Genomic DNA, 7,597 nt, shown 5'->3' with positions numbered 1-7,597 from the left:
ATCTCTGCATTGTGGGGTTCGTCACAAACAAGCTCTGGCAAACAGCAACTCAGCCACGAAGTAGGTAGGCCACGTAAACTGACAGAGGGGTCAGCGGAGGAATTATGGTGTGGGGTTGTTTTTCAGGAGCTGGGCTTGGCTCCTTTGTTTCAGTGAGAGAAACTTTGAATGCTTCAGGATACCAAAACATTTTGGTCAATTCCATGCCCCCAACCTTGTGGGAAGAGTTTGGAACGGGCTGTGCACCAGTGCACAAAGCAAGGTCCATAAAGACATGGATGACAAAGTCTGGTGTGGATGAACTTGACTGGCCTGCACAGAGTCCTGACCTGAACCCGATAGAACACCTTTGGGATGAGTTCGAACAGAGACTGAGAGCCAGGCCTTTTTTCACCAACACCTCACCAATGCGCTTTTGGAAGAATGGTGGAAAATTCTTATGAACACACTCCGCAACCTTGTGGACAGCCTTCCCAGAAGAGTTGAAGCTGTAATAGCTGCAACATCATATTGAACCCTATGGGTTAGGAATGGGATGGCACTTCAAGTTCAAAGCAGGTGGCCAAATACTTTTGGCAATATAGTGTGTATATTTGGGTTCCTCGTTGACAAAGAGAGGTGAACTTCCCTGCTCCTTAAAAAGTTTGTTAGATATGGTAGGACTTCTTTAAATAGCATCTGTCCATGTCCCTGTGAAGTCTCTTTAATGGCACACCCTCTCCTGAAAACACTTACTCGTGCTTGTGTGTCAGTGTGTACAAAACTGAAGTGCTGTCAAACATCACAAATAGACTGCATAGAGTCAAAATCAGGGGTGTCCAAACTTTTTCCACAGAGGGCCACACATGGAAAAAATTTTCATTTTCAAACCATAACAAAATATATGGACTTTTTTTATTATCCTTAAGGCTCCTGGGGAGCATAGAGGGTCTCAGTTAAAAATAAGTCAAATTATTATATTTTTATTTAATGCGTACAGTAAATCTCTATATTAACTTGAGGTTGATATAAAGTAAAACACATAAGGTTTTATGCCTTTTCTGTCAAAGTAAACTTTGTTTTTTATAGTAAAACTAAAATATGCAGTATTTAGATAGATGGAAAGTACTTTATTGATTCCTTCAGGAGAGTTCCTTTATTTAGCAATTAAAGCCCTCAAATATCAATAATGCAGGACACCATTGATTTTAATTATTTAATATTTTTGAGTAATCAGAGAGAAAAGTTCAATAAAATCATACTAAATATATTTGAGATCCCAAAGGTTCCCCACTCATAAAGTGATACATTTTTATTGTTTTTTTTTTTTTTACTTTTAACACTTAAATTTTTAAGATCAACTTCCAATATATCTGTCGATTTTAAGTTTGAACTATTATTTTGTTTGTTTTATGCTCTTTTTGTCAAAACTTTGATGTTTTTATACGGCAACCACACAACATATGAAATATTTTTCCCACATAAAACATTTTAAAGTCATAATTTTTGAGTAATAATTCATTATAACATAGATTATTTTGTCCTTTTTTTTTTGATCAATGGAAAAAAAGAAAATAAAGACAAAAGGGGGAAAAAAACTGCCTGCATGGCAGCTTTGTGTCAACATTGCCACTTTTTCTCATTAGATTTCACCTAATTCCACTGTTTTTTAAAATGTTTTTATTTTTTATTTTTGCAATACTATCAATTTTGCAATTTTTGCAGAATGTGAGGCGGGCCGGTAAACGATTTGCTGCGGGCCGCAAATGGTCCCCGGGCCGCACTTTGGACACCCCTGGTCTGTCAAGGAGACCGAGGTACATCCCAATGCATTTGAAATGCTGAACCGCTTTCTTCTTAGAAATAGTGGAAGTTAGTTATTATCATGGGCAGCACGGTGGAAGAGGGGTTAGTGCATCTGCCTCACAATACGAAGGTCCTGAGTAGTCCTGGGTTCAATCCCGGGCTCGGGATCTTTCTGTGTGGAGTTTGCATGTTCTCCCCGTGACTGTGTGGGTTCCCTCCGGGTACTCCGTCTTCCTCCCACCTCTAAAGACATGCACCTGGGGATAGGCCCCTCCCACCTCTAAAGACATGCACCTGGGGATAGGCCCCTCCCACCTCCAAAGACATGCACCTGGGGATAGGTTGATTGGCAACACTAAATGGTCCCTAGTGTGTGAATGTGAGTGTGAATGTTGTCTGTCTATCTGTGTTGGCCCTGCAATGATGTGGCAACTTGTCCAGGGTGTACCCCGCCTTCCGCCCGAATGCAGCTGAGATAGGCTGCAGTGACCCCAAAAGGGACAAGCGGTAGAAAAATGGATGGATGGATAGTTATCATACTAATATGTAACCTCTGAAATAGCAACTGGAAATTTAAACATGTATTTTTACGTATAGATGTCCGATAATATTGGACTGCCGATATTATCGGCCGATAAATGCTTTAAAATGTAATATCGGAAATGATCGGTATCGGTTTCAAAATGATTGGTATCTGTTTCAAATAGTAAAATTCATGACTTTTTAAAACGCCGCCGTGTACACGGACGTAGGGAGAAGTAAAGAGCACCAAGAAACCTTAAATGTACTGCTTTTGCGTGCCGGCCCAGTCACATAATATCTCCGTCTTTTCACACACACAAGTGAATGCAAACATACTTGGTCAACAGCCATACAGGTCACACTGAGGGTGGCTGTAAAAACAACTTTAACACTGTTACAAATATGCGCCACACTGTGAACCCACACCAAACAATGATTTCAAACACATTTCGGGAGAACATCCGCACCGTAACACAACATAAACACAACAGAACAAATACTCAGAACCCCTTGCAGCACTAACTCTTTCGGGATGCTACAATATACACACCCCGCCCACCTCAGCCTCCTCACGCTGATTTTTTACTATGTAAATGTTATATTTTTATCAACATGTGATAGCAGGGGCCCTGTCATTCAAAGCTTTTCTGTCCGTAAAACACACACACACACACACACACACACACACACACACACACACACACACACACACACACACACACACACACACACACACACACACCGGAAAATGAGCTAACATTACGCTACAAACTAATTAGCCTTCACCTCAAGCCAGAACTGAAGCCAGAATTGCGAGTGAGCTGAGCTGCAGTTTAAGTTTCTAGAACAGGGGTCGGGAACCTTTTTGGCCGAGAGAGCCATGAAAGCCAAAAATTTTGAAATGTATTTTTCGGAGAGCCATATAATATTTTTTTAACACCAAATACAACTAAATGCGTGCATTTTTATGTAAGACCAACATTTTTAGAGTATAATAAGTCTCAGGATAACATTGTTTTTCTGAAGCTAACCATCCAGCCATCCATTTTCTAACGATTGTCCCATTTTTAATAATAAGCAAAATGCTTCTTAGCATTAATGCGACTTTTTGAACAGGTGGGGTAGAAAACGGATGGATTAAAATGCATGAGAAAGTTTTATTTTTAACTCTGTGATTACCAGCGGAATTATTCGTGACCGGTATAGCTCGGTTGGTAGAGCGGCCGTGCCAGCAACTTGAGGGTTCCAGGTTCGATCCCCGCTTTGGCCATCCTAGTCACTGCCGTTGTGTCCTTGGGCAAGACACTTTACCCACCTGCTCCCAGTGCCACCCTCACTGGTTTGAATGTAACTTAGATATTGGGTTTCACTATGTAAAGTGCTTTGAGTCACTAGAGAAAAGCGCTATATAAATATTATTCACTTCACTTCACTTATCGTGTTAAGCAATGTCAGTTAAGATTTATCTGAGAGCCAGATGTGGTCATCAAAAGAGCCACAGAACAGGTTCCCTACCCCTGTTCTAGAAGGTCAACGGGCTCATAGTGATGTTAGTAGTAGTTGACTGGGAGGTATTTATTATAATTTGGGGATAGTACGCTGCCTTATGCTCACCTGCTAAACACCTATCTGCTTGACGCTGAAGCATTGACTACATGCGCACTGAATACTTACTGCTGATTGGCTGTTATTGCTTCGTATGTAACCAATCAGATGGTTGTGTGGGTGGGACAATGCTGGGTGTTGACACAGAGGCAGAAAAAGCAAAGCAGCTTGTTAAGACTTTAGCTTAGAAACTCGTTCGGTACACCCCGAACCGAAACCCCCGTACCAAAACGGTTCAATACAAATACACGTACCGTTACACCCCTAGTGTGAAGGCATGCCACTGAATAATGGTGCCATCGGTCTGTCCCCAGACCGCATGTGGAACTCTGCAGCCAGCAGTGCCTCCTATAATTACGGGCCTGAGCTGTGGAGACGATTACTCTCCACGCGCAACTGAAACTCAACTCCCTATTTCACTTTTGGTATTTGCTCTTTTCAGCACACATGTAGGCCGTGTTTAAAGACCGTGTTATTTTTGGACTGCTGTTTGACTCTCTTCTGTTTATGACGAAGCCAGAGTGAGTCGAGATGTAAAAGCACATGACAGAGGCAACATCCAAATAGGATGTCAATGTGGGCATGACTTTATTTTGACGATGGCAGCGCTGCATGCAGTGCACCAAACGTGCAGAATGGTCTGCATAATGAGACTTGATATTGAATCAATTATGCAGTGATACGGTTCACAGGCCGATGTTGAACACGTGATTTACGAGTGACAGTCAAGCGTGGTGAGGCTCGTTATTTCTTGCCAGCCTTCCACCATCCTGACCGCTTTACTGAAAAGCCGCAACCAACGAGTGAGAACGAGCGGCTGACATCCTGGAATTCTAATTATGTTGCGTTTGGAAATAACTTGACTTGCTGTCGTTCCACTGAACCAGACCTCTGGGCAAATTAAGGCCCGGGGGCCACAAATATATCAATCAGGCCCGCCGGACAATCCCAAATGATTGTTTTAGATCTTTAAGATGGAAAGTGTAGCTGCCATTCTGATGTGCAGGGAGGGTTTCTAATCTAAACAAAGTATTTTAATGGTTGGAATCTGCGCTTTTGTATGATATACCTGTTACTATGGTAATTAATTAATTAAGGGGCGGTTTAGCTCGGTTGGTAGAGCGGCCGTGCCAGCAACTTGATGGTTGCAGGTTCGATTCCCGCTTCCGCCATCCTAGTCCCTGCCGTTGTGTCCTTGGGCAAGACACTTTACCCACCTGCTCCCAGTGCCACCCACACTGGTTTAAATGTAACTTAGATATTGGGTTTCACTATGTAAAGCGCTTTGAGTCACTAGAGAAAAAGCGCTATATAAATATAATTCACAATTCACAACTGCAGCTCAGCTCGCTCGCAGTTCTGGCTTGAGGTGAGGGCTAATTAGCTTTAGGGACGGCGTGGCGCAGTGGGATAGTGGCCGTGCGCAACCCGAGGGTCACTGGTTCAAATCCCACCTAGACCCAACCTCGTCACGTCCGTTGTGTCCTGAGCAAGACACTTCACCCTTGCTCCTGATGGGTGCTGGTTGGCGCCTTGCATGGCAGCTCCCTCCATCAGTGTGTGAATGTGTGTGTGAATGGGTAAATGTGGAAGTAGTGTCAAAGCGCTTTGAGTACCTTGAAGGTAGAAAAGCGCTATACAAGTACAACCCATTTATCATTTATTTATTTAATTAGTTACTGTGGTAATTAGTTACTATGGTCATCTACGTCACAGCAGCTTAGACGAGGCACCAAGCAGTGTGGGTGGGGAGCGTTTCCACAAAGTGTCAGCCTGAAATGTGGGTGTCAGGGACAGACGTGGAAGGAGATTTTCACAACAAAGTTCAAAATCTTAGTGATATATCAGATTGTATTTCTACCCTCTGCGTTCATATTTTGCTGTTTGTCGCTTTTTTGCTTGATTGTAAAATATGTCGACGGAGACGGGGTGCGACGTTCATATTTTGTCAATATTCAGTGTTTTATCGTTCGTAGAAAAATGTAAAATTCCATTTCTTTTTTAAGACGGTCTGTCAAAACGTTTTTGACATTATTGTGAGGTTTTGCCAGAGGTGGGTAGAGTAGCCAGATGTTGTACTCAAGTAATAGTACTGTTACTTTAGAGATGTATTACTCAAGTAAAAGTAAGTAATATTTACTATTTTGGAAAGCCTTGTTACATTGTTTAATGCATCCAGCGGGGCGTCACAACAAAATTAGGCATTATAATGTGTTAATTCCACCACTGTATGTATCGGTATCGGTCGATATCAAAATAGTTAATTAAGAGCTGGACAATATCGGCAAAAAAGTCATTATCAGACATCCCTTTTTACTATTATCAGGCAGACTGTTCGAATATCTGTTGTGTTTTTAAGGTTGTCATGTTTCCTTCATTTTCATAATAAAAATATAAATTGATTTCTGAGAATCAGCACCTCCGAGTCCATGGTTCTCGCCTGGAAAATGGTGGAGTGCCATCTCCGGGTTGGGGAGGAGACCCTGCCCCAAGTGGAGGAGTTCAAGTACCTAGGAGTCTTGTTCACGAGTGAGGGAAGAGTGGATCGTGAGATCGACAGGTGGATCGGTGCGGCATCTTCAGTAATGCGGACGTTGTACCGATCCGTTGTGGTGAAGAAGGAGCTGAGCCGGAAGGCAAAGCTCTCAATTTACCGGTCGATCTACGTTCCCATCCTCACCTATGGTCATGAGCTTTGGGTCATGACCGAAAGGATAAGATCACGGGTACAAGCGGCCGAAAGGAGTTTCCTCCGCCGTGTGGCGGGTCTTTCCCTTAGTGATAGGGTGAGAAGCTCTGCCATCCGGGAGGAACTCAAAGTAAAGCCGCCGCTCCTTCACATCGAGAGGAGCCAGATGAGGTGGTTCGGGCATCTGGTCAGGATGCCACCCGAACGCCTCCCTAGGGAGGTGTTTAGGGCGAGTCCAACCGGTAGGAGGCCACGGGGAAGACCCAGGACACGTTGGGAAGACTATGTCTCCCGGCTGGCCTGGGAACGCCTCGGGATCCCCCGGGAAGAGCTAGACGAAGTGGCTGGGGAGAGGGAAGTCTGGGTTTCCCTGCTTAGGTTGTTGCCCCCGCGACCCGACCTTGGATAAGCGGAAGAAGGTGGATGGATGGATGATTTCTGAATAGTTAACTACATTTAAATTTGAAAATATGTTATTGTTTTGGAGTGTACCACAGCCTAAAGAGTTCATAAATTGATCTTAAAGGCCTACTGAAAGCCACTACTAGCGACCACGCAGTCTGATAGTTTATATATCAATGATGAAATATTAACATTGCAACACATGCCAATACGGCCTTTTTAGTTTACTAAATTGCAATTTTAAATTTCACGCGAAGTATCCTGTTGGAAATGTTGCGGTATGATGACGCGTGACGTCACGGATTGTAGCGGACATTTTGTTCCGGCCCCGATCCCAGCTATAAGTCGTCTACTTTAATCACATAATTACACAGTTTTATGGACATCTTTGTTGCTGAATCTTTTGCAGTTAATTCAATTAATAATGGAGACGTCAAAGAAGAAAGATGTATGTGGGAAGCGGTGTATTGCGGCCGCCTGTAGCAACACAAACACAGCCGGTGTTTCCTTGTTTACATTCCCAAGGTGAAGCTTTACTATGGAACAGAGCGGTCAAGCGAACATGGTTCTCTAGCACATGTCAACTGGCAGGTT

At 43.3% G+C, this 7,597-nt stretch overlaps 1 pseudogene; it reads left to right on the top strand.

The window, feature by feature from the left end:
- The window catches only part of LOC133562870 (pleckstrin homology domain-containing family A member 5-like), a 344,567-nt pseudogene that overhangs the window by 171,838 nt on the left and 165,132 nt on the right, over positions 1 to 7,597 (top strand).

Source organism: Nerophis ophidion, linkage group LG12 (genome assembly GCF_033978795.1).
Source record: "Nerophis ophidion isolate RoL-2023_Sa linkage group LG12, RoL_Noph_v1.0, whole genome shotgun sequence".
Lineage (NCBI taxonomy): Eukaryota > Metazoa > Chordata > Actinopteri > Syngnathiformes > Syngnathidae > Nerophis > Nerophis ophidion.
Note: the sequence above shows the minus strand (reverse complement) of the source record. Positions and strands in the feature narration are given on the sequence as shown.